The following is a 15,245-nucleotide window of genomic DNA, read 5'->3' as shown; positions in this document are numbered from 1 at the left end:
TGCATATTAATGGCATTATAACTGATGGTTTGATAGACACAGGTGCAGATGAGAATATCATTACTCCAGAATCTTGGCATCCAACTTGGCCTCTTCAAGATGCAGATGGTCAATTACTAGGAATTGGAACCATATCTCAAGTTAACCAAAGCATGAGATCGGTTGACTGCATTGGGCCAGAAGGTCAAAGAGGGAAGCTGAGGCCATATGTGGCTAATGTTGCAGTAATTTTATGGGGTCATGACCTGAGGCAGCAATGGAATACCCAGATTAATATTCCTGCAGTCCCAGGAACTTATAATTCTGGAGAGGATATTATAAGTTACTATACAAAAAGGTCACCAGCCATTCGGGCTGTACAAGAACATAAAGCAAGTAGAAAACATTTAGAGGTACCTAACAGTCCTACATGTTAAACGGTTAACTGAGAAGCCTATATGGTTTAAGCAGTGGCCTCTAGCTGAAGATAACTGGTTTAGAACAGGTTGTACAAGAGCAACTAGATGCTCACTATATTGAAGAATAAGACAGCCTTTGGAATTCTCCTGTATTTGTTGTTAAAGAGAAATCAGGTAAATAGAGAATGGTAACAGATCTAAGAGCTGTCTACAAGGTAATTCAACCTATGGGCCCTCTACATCTGGAATTCCTCTGTCTTCTCTATTACCATAAAGATGACCTCTTATAGTTATTGATTTAAAAGATTGTTTCTTTCCTATACCTTAACAAGAAAATGATAGAGAACAATTTGCATTCACAGTGCCTACTTATCATAATTCTTAGCCTACTAGGAGATACCAGTGGACAGTTGTTACATAGGGAATGCTCAATTGTCCCACCCTATGCCAATACTTTGTAAGTCAGCCATTGGAAATAATCTGTAAAAAATTTCCTAAATCTGCTCAATTGTCCCACCCTATGCCAATACTTTGTAAGTCAGCCATTGGAAATAATCTGTAAAAAAATTTCTTAAATCTATAATTAACTATTACATGGATTAGATTTTGCTATCTTATTCAAATGTAGATACTCTAAAAAGAATGTTTGTAGATGTAAAGAAAGTTTTGCCAAAATAGGAATTACAAATTGGTACTGAGAAATACAGAGAGGAGATTTTGTAAATTACCTATGTTATAAAATATATTTGCAGAAAATTAAGACACAGAAGCACAAATTAGGAGTAACTGGTTACAGACTCTTAATGACATTCAAGGGTTGTTAGGAGACATTTCCATTCTATGACCTACTATTGTGATAACACCTTATCTAATAATTCATTTAAATAAAACCTTAGATAGTGATAAAGACTTGAATAGTCCCAGAGAGCAAATAACTGAAACTGAAAAGGAATTGACAATTGTTTAGGAAAAATTACAGGATGCACATGTGTATAGATTGAATCCAAATCTTAATAGTATTCTACTTATATTGCCTTCCAAAATTTCTCCTACAAGAATTTTAATGCAGAGACATGATATTTTATTACATTCAATCTTTTTACCAAATAAACCAGGTAAAATATTAAGAACTTATATGGAAAAAGTCTCTGAATTAATCACAAAGTTAAATTGAGACTTTGTTAATTAACAGGTATAGACCCAGCAGAGATTATAGTGCATTTCACTACTGATGAAATAAAAAAGTTATGAGAAGACAATGAACCATGGCAAAGAGCTTCTCCTAATTTTGGGGGAGAAATTAATAACAACTATCCCAAATGCAATAGACAACCTTATAAAGAAAAGGTTTTGCTTTCCTCTTAAAATTGTACATGAGGCTCGAATAACTGGAGCCCGTACATTTTGTACTGATGCAAACAAATCAGGGAAGGCAGGATACAAATCAGAAGAATTAAGTTAGGTGGAACAAAGCCCTTATAATTTTGTCCAGAAGGCAGAATAACTTGATATTCTCATGGTGCTAAGGGATTTAAAAAAAAACTTTTTGATATAGTTACTGATTCACAATATGCAGAAAGAGTACTCTCACATATTGAAACAACTGAATTTATACCAGATGATACAGAATTGACTTCATTCTTTATTCACGTGCAAGACATAATCAGGAATAGGATTTATCCTATATACATAACACACATCCAATCCCATATGGGTCTGTCCCGGTTGTGGGATTTGTTTTCTGATCTTCATTCAAATAGAGGATTCTAATTTGTGAGTCTACTCCTAAACAAATCACCACATATTTCTCCATTCTGAGCTAGTGTGGAATTTCTTTTAAGTATTCATCCCCATGAGCTTTTAAGGGAGACAGAGGGCTGACCTTTTCTAAATTGGTTTTGGGTGGATTCATATTGAGGTAAACTCTATCTTCTGAACTTTAAGGAGCATATGTTATTTAATGTTTTATGCTTGTGTATTACTAGAAATGTATATGAATTGAATCAGATGCACCATAGGAAAAAATATGAGCAGTAAAAAGAAGATTACATAACTGCATACTTTCAACTAAACTCTACTACATACCCATTGAAGGTATGTCAGTAACCAATTCCTCCTCCTCCTGAATTCCATCAGAGGAAATTCCAAACTGTTAACAATCCCCTGCTCCCCTATCCACCTTTCCTTTATCCCAATTCTCCTGTTTCCCAGGTCCCCCCTCCTTCCCTTCTACCTTTTCTCTCCCCATCTCCCTTTACCCCCATCCCACCCCATCCCCAAGATCCCATTTTCTCCCCGGAAATTTGGTCTACTTCCCTTAGCCAAGAGGACAACTATATGTTTTTCCTTGGGTTCACCTTCTTACTTAGCTTCTTTAGGTTCACCTCTTGTAGACTCCGTGGTCCTTATTTATGGCTAGAAACCAATTATGAGTGAGTACATCCCATATTCATCTTTTTGGGTCTGGGACACCTCACTCAGGATAGTGTTTTCTATTTCCATCCATTTGCATGCAAAATTCGAGAAGTCATTGTTTTTTACCGCAGCGTAGTACTCTAGCGTGTATATATTCCATACTTTCTTCATCCATTCTTCCATTGAAGGGCATCTAGGTTGTTTCCCCTGTGTACTCTAACAAAAAGAACTCTCTGATTGCTTTATTTCTGATTAGTACTTTTTCTTTGCTTCTGAGAATATTGTCCTTTCTGCTTTACAGTCTGAATGTGCTACCTCAATCCCCTGGGGAAAATAAAAAGCACACACACACACACACAAAAAAAAAAAACCCGATAACACGTGGTCCGTAGAAACTCCCTGGAAAACACGGGGATAACTCAGCATTACTCTTTACTCTTAGATTTACTTTGGGAATTTTGTTTTGTTCTTGTATTCATAGTGTTTGGCAGTGTTCTATGTGAATTTTAATGTTTAACATTTTTTTTTCTTTTCTTCTGTGAAGAGATTTGGTAGGAATTTGGATTGAATCTGTTACTGCTTTTGGTAATTTAGCCATTGTCACAATATTTTTTTCTCTGCTGGATATCACTCTAAAAACACAGATATACTTCAGTAAGGGTAAAAGAGCCAAACATAAGTTATTTGAGAATATTGATTTAGACTACTCCAAATACCAAGTTGCAGCATGAGCACAGTCTGCTGATGCATTTATAGTAATAAGTCCATGGGATCATGAGGAAGTTAAGGTGCCTCAAATATTATCTGAAAAGATTCTTAGTCTTTTTTTTTATTAGTGCTAGGAGATTTGTCTGCATCTCTTATCATCTACAAATGAGAATATTTTGACTTCTTTCTTTCCTATTTGTATTCCCTCAGTTTCCTTCAGCTGTCCAATTCCTATAGATAAGTTTTCAAGTACTATATTAAATAGATATGGAGAGTTGTCTCCTTCCTTGTTTCTGATTTTAGTGGATATGATTTGGATTCCTCTCCATTGAGGATGAAGTTGGTAAAAGACTATCTGTAAATATCCTTGATTATGGTAAAATATATCTCTTGCCTCCTTAGGCTCTCAAATATGTTTTACAAAGGTCTGATCATTTATTTGTTACTCTTAAAGTTTATTTTTGGCTAGGCATAGATTTAGAAGTACAAGTTTTCAATGAGAGTATCTGCTTCTTTGCAATCTCTCCCTAGCAATTTGTTTTTGGCTTTATTCATTCTTTTTTTTTCCATTTTTTTTTATTGAGAAAAGGAGAAAAAAAAACAAGTTTCCACCTCCTCCCAGCCTCCCATTTCCCTCCCCCTCCTCCCACCCTTCTCCCCCTCCCCCCACTACTCTCCCCCTCCATCTCCAGTCCAAAGAGCAGTCAGGGATCCCTGCCCTGTGGTAAGTCCTAGGTCCTCACCTCTCCATCCATTCCTAGGAAGGTGAACATCCAAACTGGCTAGGCTCCCACAAAACCAGCACATTACGTAGGTTCAAAACCCCGTGCCATTGTCCTTGGCTTCTCATCAGCCCTCATTGTTCGCCATGCTCAGAGAGCCCAGTTTTATCCCATGCTTTTTCAGTCACAGTCCAGCTGGCCTTGGTGAGCTCCCAATAGATCAGCTCTACTGTCTCAGTGGGTGGGTGCACCCATTGTGGTCCCGACTTCTTTGCTCATGTTCTCCCTCCTTCTGCTCCTCATTGGGACCTTAGGAGCTCAGTCCAGTGCTCCAGTGTGGGTCTCTGTCTCTATCTCCATCCATCACCAGATGAAGGTTCTATGATGATATGAAAGATATTCGTCAGTATTGCTATAGGATAGGGTCATTTCAGGTTCCCAATCCTCAGCTGCCCAAGGAACTAACTGGGGACCTCGGCTTGGGCATCTGGGAGCCACTCTAGGTTCAAGTCTCTTGCCAACTCTAAGGTGGCTCCCTTAACTAAGAATTTTGCTTCCGTGCTCCCCTATCTAACCCTCCTTTATCCCAATCCTCCTTTTTCCTCAAGTTCCCCCCATTCTCCCCTTCTCCCTTTTCTCTCCCCATCTCCCCTTACCCCCATCCCACCCCACCCACAAGATCTCAATTTTCTCCCCGACAATTTTGTCTACTCCCCATAGCCAAGAGGACAACTATATGTTTTTCCTTTGGTTCACCTTCTTACTTAGCTTCTTTGGGATCACCAATTGTAGACTCCGTTACCCTTGTTTATGGCTAGAAACCAATTATGAGTGAGTACATCCCATGTTCATCTTTATGGGTCTGGGATACCTCACTCAGGATAGTGTTTTCTATTTCCATCCATTTGCATGCAAAATTTGAGAAGTCATTGTTTTTTACCGCAGCATAGTACTCTAATGTGTATATATTCCACACTTTCTTCATCCATTCTTCCATTGAAGGGCATCTAGGTTGTTTCCAGGTTCTGGCTATTACAAATAATACTGCTATGAACATGGTTGAACAAATGTTCTTGTCTTATGATAGGGCATCTCTAGGGTATATTCCCAGGAGTGGTATTGCTGGGTCCAGGAGTAGGTTGATCCTGAATTTCCTGAGAAACCGAAACACCGATTTCCAAAGTGGTTGCACAAGATTGCATTCCCACCAGCAATGGATGAGGGTACCCCTTCCTCCACAGCCTCTCCAGCAAAGGCTATCATTGAAGTTTTTTATTTTAGCCATTCTGACAGGTGTAAGATGATATCTCAAAGTTGTTTTGATTTGCATTTCCCTGATTGCTAAGGAGGTTGAGCATGACCTTAATTGTCTCTTGGCCATTTGAACTCCCTCTGCTGAGAATTCACTGTTCAGTTCAGTGCCCCATTTTTTAATTGGGTTAATTAGCATTTTAAAGTCTAGTTTCCTGAGTTCTCTATATATTTTGGAGATCAGACCTTTGTCTGTTGCGGGGTTGGTGAAGATCTTCTCCCAGTCAGTAGGTTGCCTTTTTGTCTTGGTGACAGTGTCCTTTGCTTTACAGAAGCTTCTCAGTTTTAGTAGGTCCCATTTATTCAATGTTGCCCTTAATGTCTGTGCTGCTAGGGTTACATATAGGAAGCGATCACCTGTGCCCAACTCCTGTAGGGTACTTCCCACTTTCTCTTTTATCAGGTTCAATGTGCTCTGACTGATATTGAGGTCTTTAATCCATTTGGACTTGAGTTTTGTGCATGGTGATAGATATGGGTCTATTTTCATTCTTCTACAGGTTGACATGCAGTTATGCCAGCACCATTTGTTGAAGATGCTTTCTTTCTTCCATTGTATACTTTTAGCTCCTTTATCAAAAATGAGGTGTTCATAGGTTTACGGGTTAAAATTCAGGTCTTCTATAAGATTCCATTGGTCGACTTCCCTGTTTTTATGCTAGTACCACACTGTTTTCTTCACTGTAGCTCTGTAATAGAGTTTGATGTCAGGGATGGTAATGCCTCCAGACAATCCTTTATTGTATAGGATTGTTTTGGCTATCCTGGGTTTTTTTGTTTTTCCATATACAGTTGATTATTGTCCTCTCCAGATCTGTGATGAATTTTGATGGGACCTTGATGGGGATTGCATTGAATCTATAAAATGCCTTTGGTAGAACTGCCATTTTTACTATGTTGATCCTCCCAATCCAATTGCAAGGGATGTCCTTCCATTTTCTGTTATACTCCTCAGTTTCTTTCTTCAATGCCTTAAAGTTCTTGTCAAATAGATCTTTCACTTCCTTGGTTAGAGTTACCCCAAGATATTTAATGCTGTTTGTGGCTATCGTGAAAGGTGAAGCTTCTCTGATTTCCCTCTCTGCTTCCATATCCTTTGCGTATAAGAGGGCGACTGATTTTTTGGAGTTGATCTTGTATCCTGCCACATTACTAAAGCTGTTTATCAGCTGTAAAAGTTCTTTGGTGGAGTTTTGGGGGTCGCTTATGTACACTATCATATCATCTGCAAATAACGAAAGTTTCACTTCTTCCTTTCCAATTCGAATCCTCTTGATCCACTTATGTTGTCTTATTGCTATTGCTAGAACTTCAAGCCCTATATTGAAGAGGTATGGCGAGAGTGGAAAGCCTTGTCGTGTTCCTGGGTTTAGTGGGATGGCTTTAAGTTTCTCTCCATTTAATTTGATGTTAGCTGTCGGCTCGCTGTATATAGCTTTTATTATATTTAAGTATGACCCTTGTATCCCTAATCTCTCCAATACTTTTATCATAAAGCGATGTTGAATTTTGTCAAATGCTTTTTCAGCATCTAATGAAATGATCATATGGTTTTTTTCTTTCAGTTTATTTATATGCTGGATTACATTGATAGATTTTCGTATGTTGAACCAGCCCTGCATCCCTGGGATGAAGCCTACTTATCATAATGGATAATTTTCCCAATGTGTTCTTGGATTCGGTTTGCCAGTATTTTGTTGAGGATTTTTGCATCGATGTTCATGAGTGAGATTGGTCTATAATTTTCTTTCTTGGTTGAGTCTTTGTGCGGTTTTGGTATCAGGGTAACTGTAGCTTCATAAAAGGAATTTGGCAATGCCTCTTCTGTTTCTATATTGTGAAATACATTAAGGAGTATAGGTATTAGTTCTTCTTGGAAGTTCTGGAAGAATTCCACATTGAAGCCATCTGGTCCTGGGCTTTTTTTGGTAGGGAGGTTTTTGATAACGTCTTCTAATTCTTCGCGACTAACCGGTCTATTTAGATTGTTCACCTGGTCCTGGTTTAACTTTGGTATATGATATTTATCTAAAAAAGTGTCCATTTCCTTTACATTTTCCAGTTTTGTGGCATATAGGCTTTTGTAGTAAGATCTATTGATTCTCTGAATTTCCTCTGTGTCTGTGGTCATGTCCCCCTTTTCATTTATGATCTTATTAATTTGCAAATTCTCTCTCTGCCGTTTGATTAGTTTGGATAGGGGTTTATCAATCTTGTTGGTTTTCTCCAGGAACCAGCTCTTTGTTTCATTGATTCTTTGTATTGTTTTCTGTGTTTCTATTTTGTTTATTTCAGCCCTCAGTTTGATTTTTTCCAGTCTTCTATTCCTCCTAGGTGAGTCTGCTTCTTTTTTTTTTTCTAGAGCTTTCAGGTGGACTGTTAAGTCTCCAATGTGAGCTTTCTCTGTTTTCTTTAAGTGGGAACTTAGTGCTGTGAACTTTCCTCTTAGCTCTGCTTTCATAGTGTCCCATAAGTTTACGTATGTTGTTTCTTTATTTTCATTGAATTCCAGGAAGACTTTAATTTCTTTCTTAATTTCTTCCTTAATCCAGGTATGGTTCAGTAGTTGACTGTTCAGTTTCTATGAATTTCTAGGATTTCTGGGGGTAGCATTGTTGTTGAATTCTAACTTTAATTCATGGTGATCTGATAAAACACAGGTGATTACTAATATTTTTTTGTAACTGTGGATGTTTGCTTTGTTACCGACTATGTGGTCGATTTTTGAGAAGGTTCCATGAGCTGCAGAGAGAAGGTGTATTCTTTCCTATTTTGGTGGAATGTTCTATAGATGTCTGTTAAGTCCATTTGCTTCATTACCTCCATTAATTCTCTTATTTTCTGTTAGGTTCCTGTCTGATTGACCTGTCCATTGGTGAGAGAGGAGTGTTGAAGTCTCCTACTATTAGTGTGTGCGGTTTGATGGCTGCCTTGAGTTTTAGGAATGTTTCTTTTACGTACGTGGGTGCTTTTATATTAGGGGCACAGATCTTCAGGATTGAGACTTCATCCTGATGAACTGTTCCTGTTATGAGTATAAAATGCCCCTCTCCATCTCTTCTGATTTATTTAAGTTTGATGTCTACTTTGTTAGAAATTAGTATGGCCACACCTGCTTGTTTCTTAGGTCCATTTGCTTGATAAGCCTTTTCCCAGCCCTTTACTCTGAGTAGGTGCCTGTCTTTGTGGTTGAGGTGTTTTTCTTGTAAACAGCAGAATGTTGGATCCTGTTTTTGTATTCAATCTCTTAGCCTGTGCCTTTTTATAGGTGAGTTGAGTCCATTGACATTAAGTGATATTAATGACCAGTGCTTGTTAATTCCGGTCATTTTTTTAGTCTTAGAGATTGTGTGTTTCCCTTCTTTGATTTGTGTTTGTGAAGGGTCTCTAGATGTCTGAGTTATTGTGGTCATTGTTGGACTCCTTGGTTAGTGATTTTCCTTCTATTACTTTCTGTAAGGCTGGATTTGTGGCTGCGTAGTGTTTAAATTTGTTTTTATCCTGGAAAATTTTATTTTCTCCATTTATAGTGAATGAAAGCTTGGCTGGGTACAGTAATCTGGGCTTGCAACCATGGGCTCTCAGTTTCTGCAGTACATCTATCCAGGACCTTCTGGCTTTCATGGTTTCCATGGAGAAGTCAGGTGTAAGTCTGATAGGTTTACCTTTATAAGTTACTTGCCCTTTTTCCTTTGCAGCTCTTAATATTCTTTCCTTATTCTGTATGCTTTGTGTTTTGATAATTATATGGTGAGGGGATTTTTTTTTTTGATCCAGCCTATTTGGTGTTCTGTATGCTTCTTGAACCTTCATAGGTATATCTTTCTTTAGGTTGGGAAAGTTTTCTTCTATAATTTTATTAAATATATTTTCTGGACCATTGAGCTGCACTTCTTCTCCTTCTTCTACTCCTATTATTCTTAGGTTTGGTCTTTTTATTGTGTCCCATATTTCCTGAATATTTTGTGATGAGAGTTTGTTGGACTTGCTGTTTTCTTTGATCAGTGTGTTTATTTTCTCTATGGTATCTTCAGAATCTGAGATTCTTTCTTCTAACTCTTGTATTCTGTTGGTTATGCTTGTTTCTGTAGACTCTGTTTGTTTACTTAAATTTTCCATGTCCAGCCGGCCCTCTGTTTGTGTTTTCTTCTTTGCCTCCATTTCAGTTTTCAAGTCTTGAACTGTTTCCATTATCTGTTTGATTGTTTTTCCTTGGTTTTCTAGGGTAACATTCACTGATTTATTCAATTTTTCAAATTTTCTGTAATATTTCTCATCCATTTCTAAAAGGGTGTTTTTTACATGCTGTTTTAGGGCATCAATCACTTTCATGAAGTCAATCTTTTCTACTTCTTCTTGATTAAGGTGTTCATGTCCTCCCGTTGTGAGGTTGCTGGTTTCTGGTGGCTTCATGTTGCTTTTCAGCTTGTTGGGCGAATTCTTGCCTTGGCATCTGCCCATCTCTTCTTCCAAATGCTCCCTTATGGATCTTCTTTTACCGGATCAGGTCTCCTTGCCTACCCAAAGCTGGCCCACCCCAACGTTGGCTCTCCTGGTGCCAAGAGATCAGGTCTCCGTGCTGGTTGGGCAGGTCGCAAACAAAGCGCCTACCCTGCTTGGTGCTGTTATGTGATGTTATGTGCTCAAAGAGGGCGGTGGGGCCGAAGTGGGGAGGGTTTTGGCTGGCAGCTGGGTGGGCTAGGAAGAAAGAGGCGGTATGCAGGGAGTGGAGGCCCTGCAGAGAGCCCAAGAAGGATAGGGGGCCAAGGAACCTCTGAGCTCCCCTTCCCAGGCTGGCACCTTGGGGCCAGAAACTCACCCCAACACTGTCTCTCCTGGCGCCTTGAGATCAGGCCTCCTTGCTGGTGGGCATGTCGCAAACAAAGCACCTACCCTGCTTGGTGCAGGCAGGCCATAGAAACAAAGGGACTTCCGCCCGCTTGGGTGCCCCTAGGATTCGGACCCAGTGCCCAGACAGGCTGGGCTGGGTGATGTTATATGCCGAAAGAGGGCGGTGGGGCCGAAGTGGAGAGGGTTCTGGATGGAAGCTGGGTGGACCCAATGCTGGCACAGAACATGTGGAATAACAATACACAGAATCTTGGGTGTTTTTATTCTGAATGTCTTTCTTTGTTTGAGGACTTTCTCAAACATACTGGTCAACATCATCTTTTTTTTTTTTTTTTTTTTTTTTTTTTTTTTTTTTTTTTTTAGAGATACTGACTTTCACTTCCTTGCCAAGTTGTTCTATAACAACAATGCCCTTTATTTAGTAGAAAGCATACTATACTTCACTGGAAAACCTTGTATATTGCTACCACAGCTGATTCAGATCACATAACCCTTCCATTCTTTTCACAGAGTATAACTACTTGTACAGGCATGTAAAGCTCATAGAAAGAATGAAGATTGTGCCCCTCGCCAGCTTCAGTGAGATTCTGACAGCCAGTGGCTGGGAATGAAATATTCAAGTTCATCTTGTCATTGCTGACTTCCTTGAAGGAACCATAAAAATGGTTGTCCAGGACATTTATCTTAAAGGGGTATAGAATTTTGTCAAAAGCTTTTTCTTCATCTAGTAAGATAATCATGTGGATTTTATATTTTAGTCCATTTATGTGGTGGGATTGTTAATTCATTTATGTAAGTTAAACCATCTCTGATTCTCTGGGAAAAAGCCAATTTGATCTTGGGTAATAATATTTTTGGGATGTTCCTGAATTCAGTTTGCAAACAATTTATTGAGAACTTTTTTCACCTATGTTTGTAAAATATATTGATGTGCAATTTTCCTTAATTATTTTTCTTTGGGGGTGTAGGTCTATGTGTACTTTTAGTATCAGAGTAATAAAGGCTTTATGAAGACAGGAAATAATGTTTCTTCAGTTCATTTTTTAAAGAATAATTTTAGAAGTATTGGCATCAGTTCTTCACTGAATTCTGGTAGAATTCTACGCCAAATTCATCTGGCCCTGGACTTTCTTTGGTGGGAAAAGTTAATTATATAATTCTGTTTCACTAGGAGTTATTATATGTTTAAATTGTTTAGTTCATCTTGATTTAACTTTTATAGGTCACATACATATATTTATTATCAATAAATGAATGAATAAAAATATCGATAAATAATTCATCTACTTCCATTTGGTTTTGTTTGATGGAATAAAGAATTTCAAAATGTGCACTTATGATTCTCCAGATATTCTCTTTTTCTTTTGTAATGTAACTCTAATCTTATTAATCTTGATTTTCATGATCCATCTTTTGTTTAATTTGGCTAAAGGTTTATAGATTTTGTTGATTTTCTTTTAGAAGCAACTCCATATTTTATAGATACTTCATAATACTTTTTTCTATTTCATTGTTTTCAACCCTGAGTTTGTATATTTATTCATATTTAATCTTTGGTTATTATTTCTTCTTGTGTTTATGGGGAGTCATTAGGTTACTAATATGAAATTATTCCAGGTTGCTCTTCCTTTATATGGGTACTTAGTACTATGAACTTCCCTCTTAGAATAGACTTCACTGTGTCTCATAGATTTGGGTATATTGCTTTTCCAATTTCTTTAAATTCTAAAGTTCATCATTTCTTTCTTGAATTCTGTCTTCCATAATTTTTATTCAGTAGTGAGTTGCAAGGCTTCTGTGAGGCTGTATATTTTATGCTATTCTTAATATTGTTGATATCCAGTTTTAATCCATGTTGGTCATAGTTGTGTGTTAATTTATTTATTTTTTATATCTTTTTGAGCTTTGCTTTCTATCTAAATTCATAGTTCATTTTGGATAAAGTTCCATGAGCTATTGACAAGAAACAAATTCTCTATTACTTGGGTAGAGTGTGCCGTAGAAGGAAGCTAGGTCTCTTGAATGAGTTTTAATTGATCTTATTAATAAAAACCTGGAGTTAAATATTGGGCAAATTCTTGAAGATCAGAGAGAGAAACGAGCAAACTACAACTCTTAACGTGGTAACTCCTCAGCTAAAAGTCTGAATTCCTGTCTGTTCTGCCTTATATTCCTCTCTTTACCTAGCCATATCATTTCCTGTCTGTCTGTGAAGACCCCCAGATATCTATGATTAACTGGTGGCTAGCATCACACTCTGATCTTCAGGCAAGCTTTATTTGTTAGAGCACACACAAAGTATCACAACAAAGATCCTTTTGATTTATCATATTAGTTAATGCCAGAATTTCTTCTGTTTTTGTCTAATGTATTGGTGAGAGTACAGTGTTGAAGTTGCCCATCCTCAATCTGTTAAGGGAAACATGTGATTTCAGTTGTAGTCATATTCCTTTTATGAACTTGGGTGGCCTTGTGTTGATGTGCAAATGTTTAGAATTGTAGTGTTCTCTTGGTAGATTTTTCATTTAATGAGTATATAATGTCCCTCCCTATCTTTTCTGATTAGTTTTTGTTTGAATTCTGTTTGTCTATTTGTATATTTTAAAATATGTATGTTTAATAGGAACAAAGATGTTAGGCCAAATATACAGGTAATATTAAAAGGCTACTTGTGGACCTGAAGATAGAAAAAGAAAATTGGACTACAGGTCTATAACAATTCAGCTCTCTACAATCACAGAAGTTATAATTAGTCACTCAGCCTTGTATAATTTTTAACACAGGAGTATCCTTGTTTATGTTATTTTCAATTATTTATGTTCTTTTTTTGTCCTTTGTGTGTTTCATATCATGACCCTTGATCCCATTCACTTCCCAACCATTCATATCTCCCCTCTTCCCTTGCACCCCTAAAAAAATAGAATAAAATTTAAGAGAAAAAAAGAAAAACAAAAGAAGGAAAAATCTCTTCGTGGAAGCTGTTGTGTGACATAGTGAATCAAGCAGTAAGCCTTTTGTCTATATATTTTTATTTGCAAGTACCCATTGCATTGTCATTGGTCTGGTTCAAGGCCTCTTGTTCCTGCTACGCTATTAATGCTGGACCTTCACTGGGACTCCCCTTGGATTTCCTGTAGTTGCCCTGTGTGCAGCTTAGGGTCTGCAGGACTCACCCCTTCACACGCTCCAGCAGATCATACATGGATGGACATTGGGGTGGACCAGCTCATAACCCTGATTCTAGCTCTGGGTAGTTGCAGTGTTGGTAAGTCTGGCATCCCTTTCCAATCTTTAGGACTAAAGTGAGTTCTCCAACATTATCCCTCCGGGGGGAGGCAGTGCTGCTTTCAAACCCTTAGGGTTGTCTGTCCTGCAAATGGATCATCAGGGTAAACTCTGCTGTGTTGTCCAGGTGAGTTGCAGTGGACACTCTCCTGAGTGCTGTAGCTGGTGAGGGACAGGAAGAGCTCTCTCACTCTTTTGGCTTCAGAGCCAGCTCCAACTGTTGCAGGCAGTGAGAGGCAAGGTAGGAAGATATCTCTTCTCCACCCCACACTCAAAATAACATATGGCAAATGAGGGCCGGATTCAGGTCACCCATGCTTGTGTTCTTGGTGCCAGTTCATCTTTCACTCTTCTTCCCCAACCCCCAACCCCAGTCAACAAAATTAGCTTTTCTGTGCTGTCCAGGGGACATACAGGGCCCACTTTCCTGAGTGTTACAGCTGGTAAAGGGGAGGGTTACCTCCATTTCCAGGTGTATGTTGTAGAGGCAAAGGGGAGGACATCTTTCCTTCACTTCTACCACCACACTGCAGTTGAATGAGGCAGTACCAGCTATGACCCCCTTATACCCTCATGGCTGGCTCATCTGCACACATGTCTATAGGGTCAATTAACTGTGCTTCCCAGTTGATGTATGCAGGGCCTGTTCTCCCAAGTGCTGTAGCTAGTGAGGGATTAGGTTAGGTCCCCCATTTGACGCATGTAGAGAGGGGCGAGGAAAGGAAGACATCTTTCCCTAACCCATGCCACCACATGGCATATAAGCAGTGTGCAACATACTCCCCTATTCTCATGCACTCAGGGCCAGCTTACCCATGGCCCTGTGAACAGGGTCAGCTCTATTGTGCTATACATGTGAGGTATAGGACACTGTCTCCTAAATGCTTTAGTTTGTGAGGGCCTGGATGAGTTCTTTTTAGTGTTGCATTCCAGTACAAGGTAGGACCAACTATGTATAGCCCTATTCCCTGTAGTGGCATTTCACTTGTATTTTAATAAATTAAACTTGCCTGAGGATCAGAAAAGTAAAACAGCCACATTGGCCAGTCTTATAGACCAGGCAACAATAATACACACCTTTAATCTCAGTGACACACTAGCTTGCCATGGAAACCAAGCAGTAGTGGTACACTACTTTAATTCCAGCCACTAGAGAGGATTATAAAACGGGAAGGAGACAACTATCATTCTGAGATTCTGGAGGCAGGATGGCCTTTTATGACTCAGGTGGCTGGCTGCTTTGTTTTTCTGACCTTCAGGTTGAACCCCAATTTCTCTCTCTGAGTTTCTGTCAAATCGTACTTCAATTCTCACTGTCTTTGATGCTATAAGGAGCCATAGCCATCAGCAGAGACCATAGCTGCATCAGAATCATGAACCCAGAGAGCAGCCCAGGTCCAAATATCTTTATGGCCCATTCCTCAACTCTTTTGCCTCTTCAGATATGCTTTGGTTCACAGAACATGAACGATTCTGTCTTTTTCTTTCTCCTATACCATAACATTCATTGGCTCAGCATAGTAGGGCCCTGTCTGCTTGGCATGGCAAGGTCCTG

This window comes from Microtus oregoni, unplaced genomic scaffold (genome assembly GCF_018167655.1).
Source record: "Microtus oregoni isolate MIOR12 unplaced genomic scaffold, Mior012 000052F_000, whole genome shotgun sequence".
NCBI lineage: Eukaryota > Metazoa > Chordata > Mammalia > Rodentia > Cricetidae > Microtus > Microtus oregoni.
The sequence above is the reverse complement of the archived record's forward strand: the minus strand, read 5'-3'. Positions refer to the sequence as shown.